Source organism: Brienomyrus brachyistius, chromosome 20 (genome assembly GCF_023856365.1).
Source record: "Brienomyrus brachyistius isolate T26 chromosome 20, BBRACH_0.4, whole genome shotgun sequence".
Classification (NCBI taxonomy): domain Eukaryota; kingdom Metazoa; phylum Chordata; class Actinopteri; order Osteoglossiformes; family Mormyridae; genus Brienomyrus; species Brienomyrus brachyistius.
The window spans coordinates 17,721,639-17,735,233 of NC_064552.1; the positions used below are offsets into that span (position 1 = coordinate 17,721,639).

General features: G+C 49.6%; 14 non-coding genes across 14 annotated transcripts; all 14 read left to right on the plus strand.

Annotated features, from left to right (window-relative positions):
• Positions 1-297: 297 nt before the first annotated feature.
• On the plus strand, positions 298-370 carry trnaf-gaa (transfer RNA phenylalanine (anticodon GAA)). The gene has a single exon. It is a non-coding gene; the product is annotated as a tRNA-Phe (tRNA).
• Positions 371-1,817: 1,447 nt separating this feature from the next.
• trnaq-cug (transfer RNA glutamine (anticodon CUG)) lies at positions 1,818-1,889 on the plus strand. The gene has a single exon. It is a non-coding gene; the product is annotated as a tRNA-Gln (tRNA).
• Positions 1,890-3,209: 1,320 nt separating this feature from the next.
• trnaq-cug (transfer RNA glutamine (anticodon CUG)) lies at positions 3,210-3,281 on the plus strand. Its single transcript has one exon. It is a non-coding gene; the product is annotated as a tRNA-Gln (tRNA).
• Positions 3,282-4,601: 1,320 nt separating this feature from the next.
• trnaq-cug (transfer RNA glutamine (anticodon CUG)) lies at positions 4,602-4,673 on the plus strand. The gene has a single exon. It is a non-coding gene; the product is annotated as a tRNA-Gln (tRNA).
• A 97-nt stretch (positions 4,674-4,770) lies between these two features.
• On the plus strand, positions 4,771-4,844 carry trnai-aau (transfer RNA isoleucine (anticodon AAU)). The gene has a single exon. It is a non-coding gene; the product is annotated as a tRNA-Ile (tRNA).
• A 1,021-nt stretch (positions 4,845-5,865) lies between these two features.
• trnaf-gaa (transfer RNA phenylalanine (anticodon GAA)) lies at positions 5,866-5,938 on the plus strand. Its single transcript has one exon. It is a non-coding gene; the product is annotated as a tRNA-Phe (tRNA).
• A 55-nt stretch (positions 5,939-5,993) lies between these two features.
• trnaq-cug (transfer RNA glutamine (anticodon CUG)) lies at positions 5,994-6,065 on the plus strand. Its single transcript has one exon. It is a non-coding gene; the product is annotated as a tRNA-Gln (tRNA).
• A 1,320-nt stretch (positions 6,066-7,385) lies between these two features.
• Positions 7,386-7,457, plus strand: trnaq-cug (transfer RNA glutamine (anticodon CUG)). Its single transcript has one exon. It is a non-coding gene; the product is annotated as a tRNA-Gln (tRNA).
• A 1,320-nt stretch (positions 7,458-8,777) lies between these two features.
• Positions 8,778-8,849, plus strand: trnaq-cug (transfer RNA glutamine (anticodon CUG)). Its single transcript has one exon. It is a non-coding gene; the product is annotated as a tRNA-Gln (tRNA).
• A 97-nt stretch (positions 8,850-8,946) lies between these two features.
• On the plus strand, positions 8,947-9,020 carry trnai-aau (transfer RNA isoleucine (anticodon AAU)). Its single transcript has one exon. It is a non-coding gene; the product is annotated as a tRNA-Ile (tRNA).
• Positions 9,021-10,041: 1,021 nt separating this feature from the next.
• trnaf-gaa (transfer RNA phenylalanine (anticodon GAA)) lies at positions 10,042-10,114 on the plus strand. The gene has a single exon. It is a non-coding gene; the product is annotated as a tRNA-Phe (tRNA).
• Positions 10,115-11,561: 1,447 nt separating this feature from the next.
• Positions 11,562-11,633, plus strand: trnaq-cug (transfer RNA glutamine (anticodon CUG)). Its single transcript has one exon. It is a non-coding gene; the product is annotated as a tRNA-Gln (tRNA).
• A 97-nt stretch (positions 11,634-11,730) lies between these two features.
• On the plus strand, positions 11,731-11,804 carry trnai-aau (transfer RNA isoleucine (anticodon AAU)). The gene has a single exon. It is a non-coding gene; the product is annotated as a tRNA-Ile (tRNA).
• A 1,021-nt stretch (positions 11,805-12,825) lies between these two features.
• Positions 12,826-12,898, plus strand: trnaf-gaa (transfer RNA phenylalanine (anticodon GAA)). Its single transcript has one exon. It is a non-coding gene; the product is annotated as a tRNA-Phe (tRNA).
• Positions 12,899-13,595: the final 697 nt, after the last annotated feature.

Genomic DNA, 13,595 nt, shown 5'->3' on the forward strand with positions numbered 1-13,595 from the left:
TAGCTAAAAACTACACAGAGGCATCTCAGCTTCACACTTCTGACCGCCTTCTTGCCCATCCTTGCATCTGTGCACTTTCTCACACATTCCACTGTCTGACATATTGTCTTTGTTGAGCAACAGTCTCGTGTTAGCTTGAGAAGAGCCTCTCACCTGACTCGTGTACTATGGCTTAAAATCGGACACTTCTCATAGCTTGCTGCTGCTCCAGGTTGACATTCACTGCATGTGGCTCAGGTGGGGAGATGGGCTCCAAAGAAAGAGGCAGAAAACGGCAAGAGTGGAGCTCACGGTTGTGCCGGAATAGCTCAGTTGGGAGAGCGTTAGACTGAAGATCTAAAGGTCCCTGGTTCAATCCCGGGTTCTGGCAGCACGTGACGTGAGTCTGGGAGCTCGTCTCCGCCTTGGGCTGTGATGTACCCGCTGGTTCCATGGTGTAATGCTTAGCACTCTGGTCTCTGAATCCAGCGATCCGAGTTCAAATCTCGGTGGGACCTGTCATGGGCTCAGTTTTGCGCCCCAAGGCGCACTCTTGCCCAAAAACGTTTCTTTTGCACTTTTTGCATGTGGTGTAGCCGACCTTTTCTGCCGCTTGGCCGGTTAGCTCAGCTGGTTAGAGCGTGGTGCTAATAACGCCAAGGTCATGGGTTCGATCCCCATACGGGCCACGCTTTCTCTTTCTCCCGGTGGTCGGAGTGCTTGGAGATCAGAGGTAGGGAAAATGAAAGTGTCCGACGTGATTATAAGAACACAGTCGTGCCAGATTCACCTGCGTCGTGGTGAGAAAAAGAAATGGAGGATACACGCATTTCTCTTAGCTGACAATTCTGCAGCAAGTGGACTGGCAAAGTGTACGTCTACATACACAATTTGCTCAAAGAGCGTAGTAGTTCGTGAAGAAAAATCCAACCCGCACTGTAAAACCATGCTGCCTTCTGGTGTTGTTTACAACTTTCTGATGGAACGAGCTTTTTTGGAGGCATTTATTGGAAAAGTCGACGGAGTTGTCAAGCATCCCGAAGCAGCACTTGCACTAGAAGTTCCCAGAGTTCTTGTGCTTCAAGCACTTCAATTTATAAATACTCCGTTGATCTTAACAGTTGTGTGAAATGAGCTGTCATCACTCCGTTTTTGCTTTAGCAATTTTTCCGGTCTTTCGGCGGAAAGCCGCTCTCGTGTGTTTGCATGGGTGGTTCAGTGGTAGAATTCTCGCCTGCCACGCGGGAGGCCTGGGTTCGATTCCCGGCCAATGCAAAGCGGCTCTTTTAATAACTGTACACTCAGCGCTGAACTCCAGCTAATTCAGTCTTATCTCAAGACAGGTACTCCACATTTCCGCTCAACCCCTGGCAAGCGGAGCCCTGAGGCTGGCTCATTACAGTTCCCCTAGCTAAAAACTACACAGAGGCATCTCAGCTTCACACTTCTGACCGCCTTCTTGCCCATACTTGCATCTGTGCACTTTCTCACACATTCCACTGTCTGACATATTGTCTTTGTTGAGCAACAGTCTCGTGTTAGCTTGAGAAGAGCCTCTCACCTGACTCGTGTACCGTACTATGGCTTAAAATCGGACACTTCTCATAGCTTGCTGCTGCTCCAGGTTGACATTCACTGCATGTGGCTCAGGTGGGGAGATGGGCTCCAAAGAAAGAGGCAGAAAACGGCAAGAGTGGAGCTCACGGTTGTGCCGGAATAGCTCAGTTGGGAGAGCGTTAGACTGAAGATCTAAAGGTCCCTGATTCAATCGCGGGTTCTGGCAGCACGTGACGTGAGTCTTGGAGCTCGTCTCCGCCTTGGGCTGCGATGTACCGGCTGGTTCCATGGTGTAATGGTCAGCACTCTGGGCTCTGAATCCAGCGATCCGAGTTCAAATCTCGGTGGGACCTGTCATGGGCTCAGTTTTGCGCCCCAAGGCGCACTCTTGCCCAAAAACGTTTCTTTTGCACTTTTTGCATGTGGTGTAGCCGACCTTTTCTGCCGCTTGGCCGGTTAGCTCAGCTGGTTAGAGCGTGGTGCTAATAACGCCAAGGTCATGGGTTCGATCCCCATACGGGCCACGCTTTCTATTTCTCCCGGTGGTCGGAGTGCTTGGAGATCAGAGATAAGGAAAATGAAAGTGTCCGACGTGATTATAAGAACACAGTCGTGCCAGATTCACCTGCGTCGTGGTGAGAAAAAGAAATGGAGGATACACGCATTTCTCTTAGCTGACAATTCTGCAGCAAGTGGACTGGCAAAGTGTACGTCTACATACACAATTTGCTCAAAGAGCGTAGTAGTTCTTGAAGAAAAATCCAACCCGCACTGTAAAACCATGCTGCCTTCTGGTGTTGTTTACAACTTTCTGATGGAACGAGCTTTTTTGGAGGCATTTATTGGAAAAGTCGACGGAGTTGTCAAGCATCCCGAAGCAGCACTTCCACTAGAAGGTCCCAGAGTTCTTGTGCTTCAAGCACTTCAATTTATAAATACTCCGTTTATCTTAACAGTTGTGTGAAATGAGCTGTCATCACTCCGTTTTTGCTTTAGCAAATTTTCCGGTCTTTCCGCGGAAAGCCGGTCTCGTGTGTTTGCATGGGTGGTTCAGTGGTAGAATTCTCGCCTGCCACGCGGGAGGCCCGGGTTCGATTCCCGGCCAATGCAAAGCGGCTCTTTTAATAACTGTACACTCAGTACTGAACTCCAGCTAATTCAGTCTCATCTAAAAACAGGTACTCCACATTTCTGCTCAACCCCTGGCAAGCGGAGCCCTGAGGCTGGCTCATTACAGTTCCCCTAGCTAAAATCTACACAGAGGCATCTCAGCTTCACACTTCTGACCGCCTTCTTGCCCATCCTTGCATCTGTGCACTTTCTCACACATTCCACTGTCTGACATATTGTCTTTGTTGAGCAACAGTCTCGTGTTAGCTTGAGAAGAGCCTCTCACCTGACTCGTGTACCGTACTATGGCTTAAAATCGGACACTTCTCATAGCTTGCTGCTGCTCCAGGTTGACATTCACTGCATGTGGCTCAGGTGGGGAGATGGGCTCCAAAGAAAGAGGCAGAAAACGGCAAGAGTGGAGCTCACAGTTGTGCCGGAATAGCTCAGTTGGGAGAGCGTTAGACTGAAGATCTAAAGGTCCCTGATTCAATCCCGGGTTCTGGCAGCACGTGACGTGAGTCTTGGAGCTCGTCTCCGCCTTGGGCTGCAATGTACCGGCTGGTTCCATGGTGTAATGGTCAGCACTCTGGGCTCTGAATCCAGCGATCCGAGTTCAAATCTCGGTGGGACCTGTCATGGGCTCAGTTTTGCGCCCCAAGGCGCACTCTTGCCCAAAAACGTTTCTTTTGCACTTTTTGCATGTGGTGTAGCCGACCTTTTCTGCCGCTTGGCCGGTTAGCTCAGCTGGTTAGAGCGTGGTGCTAATAACGCCAAGGTCATGGGTTCGATCCCCATACGGGCCACGCTTTCTCTTTCTCCCGGTGGTCGGAGTGCTTGGAGATCAGAGATAAGGAAAATGAAAGTGTCCGACGTGATTAAAAGAACACAGTCGTGCCAGATTCACCTGCGTCGTGGTGAGAAAAAGAAATGGAGGATACACGCATTTCTCTTAGCTGACAATTCTGCAGCAAGTGGACTGGCAAAGTGTACGTCTACATACACAATTTGCTCAAAGAGCGTAGTAGTTCTTGAAGAAAAATCCAACCCGCACTGTAAAACCATGCTGCCTTCTGGTGTTGTTTACAACTTTCTGATGGAACGAGCTTTTTTGGAGGCATTTATTGGAAAAGTCGACGGAGTTGTCAAGCATCCCGAAGCAGCACTTCCACTAGAAGGTCCCAGAGTTCTTGTGCTTCAAGCACTTCAATTTATAAATACTCCGTTGATCTTAACAGTTGTGTGAAATGAGCTGTCATCACTCCGTTTTTGCTTTAGCAATTTTTCCGGTCTTTCCGCGGAAAGCCGGTCTCGTGTGTTTGCATGGGTGGTTCAGTGGTAGAATTCTCGCCTGCCACGCGGGAGGCCCGGGTTCGATTCCCGGCCAATGCAAAGCGGCTCTTTTAATAACTGTACACTCAGTACTGAACTCCAGCTAATTCAGTCTTATCTAAAAACAGGTACTCCACATTTCCGCTCAACGCCTGGCAAGCGGAGCCCTGAGGCTGGCTCATTACAGTTCCCCTAGCTAAAATCTACACAGAGGCATCTCAGCTTCACACGTCTGACCGCCGCCTTGCCCATCCTTGCATCTGTGCACTTTCTCACACATTCCACTGTCTGACATATTGTCTTTGTTGAGCAACAGTCTCGTGTTAGCTTGAGAAGAGCCTCTCACCTGACTCGTGTACCGTACTATGGCTTAAAATCGGACACTTCTCATAGCTTGCTGCTGCTCCAGGTTGACATTCACTGCATGTGGCTCAGGTGGGGAGATGGGCTCCAAAGAAAGAGGCAGAAAACGGCAAGAGTGGAGCTCACAGTTGTGCCGGAATAGCTCAGTTGGGAGAGCGTTAGACTGAAGATCTAAAGGTCCCTGATTCAATCCCGGGTTCTGGCAGCACGTGATGTGAGTCTTGGAGCTCGTCTCTGCTTTGGGCTGCAATGTACCGGCTGGTTCCATGGTGTAATGGTCAGCACTCTGGGCTCTGAATCCAGCGATCCGAGTTCAAATCTCGGTGGGACCTGTCATGGGCTCAGTTTTGCGCCCCAAGGCGCACTCTTGCCCAAAAACGTTTCTTTTGCACTTTTTGCATGTGGTGTAGCCGACCTTTTCTGCCGCTTGGCCGGTTAGCTCAGCTGGTTAGAGCGTGGTGCTAATAACGCCAAGGTCATGGGTTCGATCCCCATACGGGCCACGCTTTCTCTTTCTCCCGGTGGTCGGAGTGCTTGGAGATCAGAGATAAGGAAAATGAAAGTGTCCGACGTGATTATAAGAACACAGTCGTGCCAGATTCACCTGCGTCGTGGTGAGAAAAAGAAATGGAGGATACACGCATTTCTCTTAGCTGACAATTCTGCAGCAAGTGGACTGGCAAAGTGTATGTCTACATACACAATTTGCTCAAAGAGCGTAGTAGTTCTTGAAGAAAAATCCAACCCGCACTGTAAAACCATGCTGCCTTCTGGTGTTGTTTACAACTTTCTGATGGAACGAGCTTTTTTGGAGGCATTTATTGGAAAAGTCGACGGAGTTGTCAAGCATCCCGAAGCAGCACTTCCACTAGAAGGTCCCAGAGTTCTTGTGCTTCAAGCACTTCAATTTATAAATACTCCGTTGATCTTAACAGTTGTGTGAAATGAGCTGTCATCACTCCGTTTTTGCTTTAGCAATTTTTCCGGTCTTTCCGCGGAAAGCCGGTCTCGTGTGTTTGCATGGGTGGTTCAGTGGTAGAATTCTCGCCTGCCACGCGGGAGGCCCGGGTTCGATTCCCGGCCAATGCAAAGCGGCTCTTTTAATAACTGTACACTCAGTACTGAACTCCAGCTAATTCAGTCTTATCTAAAAACAGGTACTCCACATTTCCGCTCAACCCCTGGCAAGCGGAGCCCTGAGGCTGGCTCATTACAGTTCCCCTAGCTAAAATCTACACAGAGGCATCTCAGCTTCACACTTCTGACCGCCTTCTTGCCCATCCTTGCATCTGTGCACTTTCTCACACATTCCACTGTCTGACATATTGTCTTTGTTGAGCAACAGTCTCGTGTTAGCTTGAGAAGAGCCTCTCACCTGACTCGTGTACCGTACTATGGCTTAAAATCGGACACTTCTCATAGCTTGCTGCTGCTCCAGGTTGACATTCACTGCATGTGGCTCAGGTGGGGAGATGGGCTCCAAAGAAAGAGGCAGAAAACGGCAAGAGTGGAGCTCACGGTTGTGCCGGAATAGCTCAGTTGGGAGAGCGTTAGACTGAAGATCTAAAGGTCCCTGGTTCAATCCCGGGTTCTGGCAGCACGTGACGTGAGTCTTGGAGCTCGTCTCCGCCTTGGGCTGTGATGTACCCGCTGGTTCCATGGTGTAATGGTTAGCACTCTGGGCTCTGAATCCAGCGATCCGAGTTCAAATCTCGGTGGGACCTGTCATGGGCTCAGTTTTGCGCCCCAAGGCGCACTCTTGCCCAAAAACGTTTCTTTTGCACTTTTTGCATGTGGTGTAGCCGACCTTTTCTGCCGCTTGGCCGGTTAGCTCAGCTGCTTAGAGCGTGGTGCTAATAACGCCAAGGTCATGGGTTTGATCCCCATACGGGCCACGCTTTCTCTTTCTCCCGGTGGTCGGAGTGCTTGGAGATCAGAGGTAAGGAAAATGAAAGTGGCCGACGCGATTATAAGAACACAGTCGTGCCAGATTCACCTGCGTCGTGGTGAGAAAAAGAAATGGAGGATACACGCATTTCTCTTAGCTGACAATTCTGCAGCAAGTGGACTGGCAAAGTGTACGTCTACATACACAATTTGCTCAAAGAGCGTAGTAGTTCTTGAAGAAAAATCCAACCCGCACTGTAAAACCATGCTGCCTTCTGGTGTTGTTTACAACTTTCTGATGGAACGAGCTTTTTTGGAGGCATTTATTGGAAAAGTCGACGGAGTTGTCAAGCATCCCGAAGCAGCACTTCCACTAGAAGGTCCCAGAGTTCTTGTGCTTCAAGCACTTCAATTTATAAATACTCCGTTGATCTTAACAGTTGTGTGAAATGAGCTGTCATCACTCCGTTTTTGCTTTAGCAATTTTTCCGGTCTTTCGGAGGAAAGCCGGTCTCGTGTGTTTGCATGGGTGGTTCAGTGGTAGAATTCTCGCCTGCCACGCGGGAAGCCCGGGTTCGATTCCCGGCCAATGCAAAGCGGCTCTTTTAATAACTGTACACTCAGCGCTGAACTCCAGCTAATTCAGTCTTATCTCAAGACAGGTACTCCACATTTCCGCTCAACCCCTGGCAAGTGGAGCCCTGAGGCTGGCTCATTACAGTTCCCCTAGCTAAAAACTACACAGAGGCATCTCAGCTTCACACTTCTGACCGCCTTCTTGCCCATCCTTGCATCTGTGCACTTTCTCACACATTCCACTGTCTGACATATTGTCTTTGATGAGCAACAGTCTCGTGTTAGCTTGAGAAGAGCCTCTCACCTGACTCGTGTACCGTACTATGGCTTAAAATCGTACACTTCTCATAGCTTGCTGCTGCTCCAGGTTGACATTCACTGCATGTGGCTCAGGTGGGGAGATGGGCTCCAAAGAAAGAGGCAGAAAACGGCAAGAGTGGAGCTCACGGTTGTGCAGGAATAGCTCAGTTGGGAGAGCGTTAGACTGAAGATCTAAAGGTCCCTGGTTCAATCCCGGGTTCTGGCAGCACGTGACGTGAGTCTTGGACCTCCTCTCCGCCTTGGGCTGCAATGTACCAGCTGGTTCCATGGTGTAATGGTTAGCACTCTGGGCTCTGAATCCAGCGATCCGAGTTCAAATCTCGGTGGGACCTGTCATGGGCTCAGTTTTGCGCCCCAAGGAGCACTCTTGCCCAAAAACGTTTCTTTTGCACTTTTTGCATGTGGTGTAGCCGACCTTTTCTGCCGCTTGGCCGGTTAGCTCAGCTGCTTAGAGCGTGGTGCTAATAACGCCAAGGTCATGGGTTCGATCCCCATACGGGCCACGCTTTCTCTTTCTCCCGGAGGTCGGAGTGCTTGGAGATCAGAGGTAGGGAAAATGAAAGTGTCCGACGTGATGATAAGAACACAGTCGTGCCAGATTCACCTGCGTCGTGGTGAGAAAAAGAAATGGAGGATAGACGCATTTCTCTTAGCTGACAATTCTGCAGCAAGTATACTGGCAAAGTGTACGTCTACATACACTATTTGCTCAAAGAGCATAGTAGTTCTTGAAGAAAAATCCAACCCGCACTGTAAAACCATGCTTCCTTCTGGTGTTGTTTACAAGTTTCTGATGGAACGAGCTTTTTTGGAGGCATTTATTGGAAAAGTCGACGGAGTTGTCAAGCATCCCGAAGCAGCACTTCCACTAGAAGGTCCCAGAGTTCTTGTGCTTCAAGCACTTCAATTTATAAATACTCCGTTGATCTTAACAGTTGTGTGAAATGAGCTGTCATCACTCCGTTTTTGCTTTAGCAATTTTTCCGGTCTTTCGGCGGAAAGCCGGTCTCGTGTGTTTGCATGGGTGGTTCAGTGGTAGAATTCTCGCCTGCCACGCGGGAGGCCCGGGTTCGATTCCCGGCCAATGCAAAGCGGCTCTTTTAATAACTGTACACTCAGCGCTGAACTCCAGCTAATTCAGTCTTATCTCAAGACAGGTACTCCACATTTCCGCTCAACCCCTGGCAAGCGGAGCCCTGAGGCTGGCTCATTACAGTTCCCCTAGCTAAAAACTACACAGAGGCATCTCAGCTTCACACTTCTGACCGCCTTCTTGCCCATCCTTGCACCTGTGCACTTTCTCACACATTCCACTGTCTGACATATTGTCTTTGTTGAGCAACAGTCTCGTGTTAGCTTGAGAAGAGCCTCTCACCTGACTCGTGTACCGTACTATGGCTTAAAATCGGACACTTCCCATAGCTTGCTGCTGCTCCAGGTTGACATTCCCTACATGTGGCTCAGGTGGGGAGATGGGCTCCAAAGACAGAGGCAGAAAACGGCAAGAGTGGAGCTCACGGTTGTGCAGGAATAGCTCAGTTGGGAGAGCGTTAGACTGAAGATCTAAAGGTCCCTGGTTCAATCGCGGGTTCTGGCAGCACGTGACGTGAGTCTTGGAGCTCGTCTCCGCCTTGGGCTGCGATGTACCAGCTGGTTCCATGGTGTAATGGTTAGCACTCTGGGCTCTGAATCCAGCGATCCGAGTTCAAATCTCGGTGGGACCTGTCATGGGCTCAGTTTTGCGCCCCAAGGAGCACTCTTGCCCAAAAACGTTTCTTTTGCACTTTTTGCATGTGGTGTAGCCGACCTTTTCTGCCGCTTGGCCGGTTAGCTCAGCTGGTTAGAGCGTGGTGCTAATAACGCCAAGGTCATGGGTTCGATCCCCATACGGGCCACGCTTTCTCTTTCTCCCGGAGGTCGGAGTGCTTGGAGATCAGAGGTAGGGAAAATGAAAGTGTCCGACGTGATGATAAGAACACAGTCGTGCCAGATTCACCTGCGTCGTGGTGAGAAAAAGAAATGGAGGATAGATGCATTTCTCTTAGCTGACAATTCTGCAGCAAGTATACTGGCAAAGTGTACGTCTACATACACTATTTGCTCAAAGAGCGTAGTAGTTCTTGAAGAAAAATCCAACCCGCACTGTAAAACCATGCTGCCTTCTGGTGTTGTTTACAACTTTCTGATGGAACGAGCTTTTTTGGAGGCATTTATTGGAAAAGTCGACGGAGTTGTCAAGCATCCCGAAGCAGCACTTCCACTAGAAGGTCCCAGAGTTCTTGTGCTTCAAGCACTTCAATTTATAAATACTCCGTTGATCTTAACAGTTGTGTGAAATGAGCTGTCATCACTCCGTTTTTGCTTTAGCAATTTTTCCGGTCTTTCGGCGGAAAGCCGGTCTCGTGTGTTTGCATGGGTGGTTCAGTGGTAGAATTCTCGCTTGCCACGCGGGAGGCCCGGGTTCGATTCCCGGCCAATGCAAAGCGGCTCTTTTAATAACTGTACACTCAGTACTGAACTCCAGCTAATTCAGTCTCATCTAAAAACAGGTACTCCACATTTCTGCTCAACCCCTGGCAAGCGGAGCCCTGAGGCTGGCTCATTACAGTTCCCCTAGCTAAAATCTACACAGAGGCATCTCAGCTTCACACTTCTGACCGCCTTCTTGCCCATCCTTGCATCTGTGCACTTTCTCACACATTCCACTGTCTGACATATTGTCTTTGTTGAGCAACAGTCTCGTGTTAGCTTGAGAAGAGCCTCTCACCTGACTCGTGTACCGTACTATGGCTTAAAATCGGACACTTCTCATAGCTTGCTGCTGCTCCAGGTTGACATTCACTGCATGTGGCTCAGGTGGGGAGATGGGCTCCAAAGAAAGAGGCAGAAAACGGCAAGAGTGGAGCTCACAGTTGTGCCGGAATAGCTCAGTTGGGAGAGCGTTAGACTGAAGATCTAAAGGTCCCTGGTTCAATCCCGGGTTCTGGCAGCACGTGACGTGAGTCTTGGAGCTCGTCTCCGCCTTGGGCTGTGATGTACCCGCTGGTTCTATGGTGTAATGGTTAGCACTCTGGGCTCTGAATCCAGCGATCCGAGTTCAAATCTCGGTGGGACCTGTCATGGGCTCAGTTTTGCGCCCCAAGGCGCACTCTTGCCCAAAAACGTTTCTTTTGCACTTTTTGCATGTGGTGTAGCCGACCTTTTCTGCCGCTTGGCCGGTTAGCTCAGCTGCTTAGAGCGTGGTGCTAATAACGCCAAGGTCATGGGTTCGATCCCCATACGGGCCACGCTTTCTCTTTCTCCCGGAGGTCGGAGTGCTTGGAGATCAGAGGTAGGGAAAATGAAAGTGTCCGACGTGATGATAAGAACACAGTCGTGCCAGATTCACCTGCGTCGTGGTGAGAAAAAGAAATGGAGGATAGACGCATTTCTCTTAGCTGACAATTCTGCAGCAAGTATACTGGCAAAGTGTACGTCTACATACACTATTTGCTCAAAGAGCATAGTAGTTCTTGAAGAAAAATCCAACCCGCACTGTAAAACCATGCTTCCTTCTGGTGTTGTTTACAAGTTTCTGATGGAACGAGCTTTTTTGGAGGCATTTATTGGAAAAGTCGACGGAGTTGTCAAGCATCCCGAAGCAGCACTTCCACTAGAAGGTCCCAGAGTTCTTGTGCTTCAAGCACTTCAATTTATAAATACTCCGTTGATCTTAACAGTTGTGTGAAATGAGCTGTCATCACTCCGTTTTTGCTTTAGCAATTTTTCCGGTCTTTCGGCGGAAAGCCGGTCTCGTGTGTTTGCATGGGTGGTTCAGTGGTAGAATTCTCGCCTGCCACGCGGGAGGCCCGGGTTCGATTCCCGGCCAATGCAAAGCGGCTCTTTTAATAACTGTACACTCAGCGCTGAACTCCAGCTAATTCAGTCTTATCTCAAGACAGGTACTCCACATTTCCGCTCAACCCCTGGCAAGCGGAGCCCTGAGGCTGGCTCATTACAGTTCCCCTAGCTAAAAACTACACAGAGGCATCTCAGCTTCACACTTCTGACCGCCTTCTTGCCCATCCTTGCACCTGTGCACTTTCTCACACATTCCACTGTCTGACATATTGTCTTTGTTGAGCAACAGTCTCGTGTTAGCTTGAGAAGAGCCTCTCACCTGACTCGTGTACCGTACTATGGCTTAAAATCGGACACTTCCCATAGCTTGCTGCTGCTCCAGGTTGACATTCCCTACATGTGGCTCAGGTGGGGAGATGGGCTCCAAAGACAGAGGCAGAAAACGGCAAGAGTGGAGCTCACGGTTGTGCAGGAATAGCTCAGTTGGGAGAGCGTTAGACTGAAGATCTAAAGGTCCCTGGTTCAATCGCGGGTTCTGGCAGCACGTGACGTGAGTCTTGGAGCTCGTCTCCGCCTTGGGCTGCGATGTACCAGCTGGTTCCATGGTGTAATGGTTAGCACTCTGGGCTCTGAATCCAGCGATCCGAGTTCAAATCTCGGTGGGACCTGTCATGGGCTCAGTTTTGCGCCCCAAGGAGCACTCTTGCCCAAAAACGTTTCTTTTGCACTTTTTGCATGTGGTGTAGCCGACCTTTTCTGCCGCTTGGCCGGTTAGCTCAGCTGGTTAGAGCGTGGTGCTAATAACGCCAAGGTCATGGGTTCGATCCCCATACGGGCCACGCTTTCTCTTTCTCCCGGAGGTCGGAGTGCTTGGAGATCAGAGGTAGGGAAAATGAAAGTGTCCGACGTGATGATAAGAACACAGTCGTGCCAGATTCACCTGCGTCGTGGTGAGAAAAAGAAATGGAGGATAGATGCATTTCTCTTAGCTGACAATTCTGCAGCAAGTATACTGGCAAAGTGTACGTCTACATACACTATTTGCTCAAAGAGCGTAGTAGTTCTTGAAGAAAAATCCAACCCGCACTGTAAAACCATGCTGCCTTCTGGTGTTGTTTACAACTTTCTGATGGAACGAGCTTTTTTGGAGGCATTTATTGGAAAAGTCGACGGAGTTGTCAAGCATCCCGAAGCAGCACTTCCACTAGAAGGTCCCAGAGTTCTTGTGCTTCAAGCACTTCAATTTATAAATACTCCGTTGATCTTAACAGTTGTGTGAAATGAGCTGTCATCACTCCGTTTTTGCTTTAGCAATTTTTCCGGTCTTTCGGCGGAAAGCCGGTCTCGTGTGTTTGCATGGGTGGTTCAGTGGTAGAATTCTCGCTTGCCACGCGGGAGGCCCGGGTTCGATTCCCGGCCAATGCAAAGCGGCTCTTTTAATAACTGTACACTCAGTACTGAACTCCAGCTAATTCAGTCTCATCTAAAAACAGGTACTCCACATTTCTGCTCAACCCCTGGCAAGCGGAGCCCTGAGGCTGGCTCATTACAGTTCCCCTAGCTAAAATCTACACAGAGGCATCTCAGCTTCACACTTCTGACCGCCTTCTTGCCCATCCTTGCATCTGTGCACTTTCTCACACATTCCACTGTCTGACATATTGTCTTTGTTGAGCAACAGTCTCGTGTTAGCTTGAGAAGAGCCTCTCACCTGACTCGTGTACCGTACTATGGCTTAAAATCGGACACTTCTCATAGCTTGCTGCTGCTCCAGGTTGACATTCACTGCATGTGGCTCAGGTGGGGAGATGGGCTCCAAAGAAAGAGGCAGAAAACGGCAAGAGTGGAGCTCACAGTTGTGCCGGAATAGCTCAGTTGGGAGAGCGTTAGACTGAAGATCTAAAGGTCCCTGGTTCAATCCCGGGTTCTGGCAGCACGTGACGTGAGTCTTGGAGCTCGTCTCCGCCTTGGGCTGTGATGTACCCGCTGGTTCTATGGTGTAATGGTTAGCACTCTGGGCTCTGAATCCAGCGATCCGAGTTCAAATCTCGGTGGGACCTGTCATGGGCTCAGTTTTGCGCCCCAAGGCGCACTCTTGCCCAAAAACGTTTCTTTTGCACTTTTTGCATGTGGTGTAGCCGACCTTTTCTGCCGCTTGGCCGGTTAGCTCAGCTGCTTAGAGCGTGGTGCTAATAACGCCAAGGTCATGGGTTCGATCCCCATACGGGCCACGCTTTCTCTTTCTCCCGGTGGTCGGAGTGCTTGGAGATCAGAGGTAAGGAAAATGAAAGTGGCCGACGCGATTATAAGAACACAGTCGTGCCAGATTCACCTGCGTCGTGGTGAGAAAAAGAAATGGAGGATACACGCATTTCTCTTAGCTGACAATTCTGCAGCAAGTGGACTGGCAAAGTGTACGTCTACATACACAATTTGCTCAAAGAGCGTAGTAGTTCTTGAAGAAAAATCCAACCCGCACTGTAAAACCATGCTGCCTTCTGGTGTTGTTTACAACTTTCTGATGGAACGAGCTTTTTTGGAGGCATTTATTGGAAAAGTCAACGGAGTTGTCAAGCATCCCGAAGCAGCACTTCCACTAGAAGGTCCCAGAGTTCTTTTGCTTCAAGCAC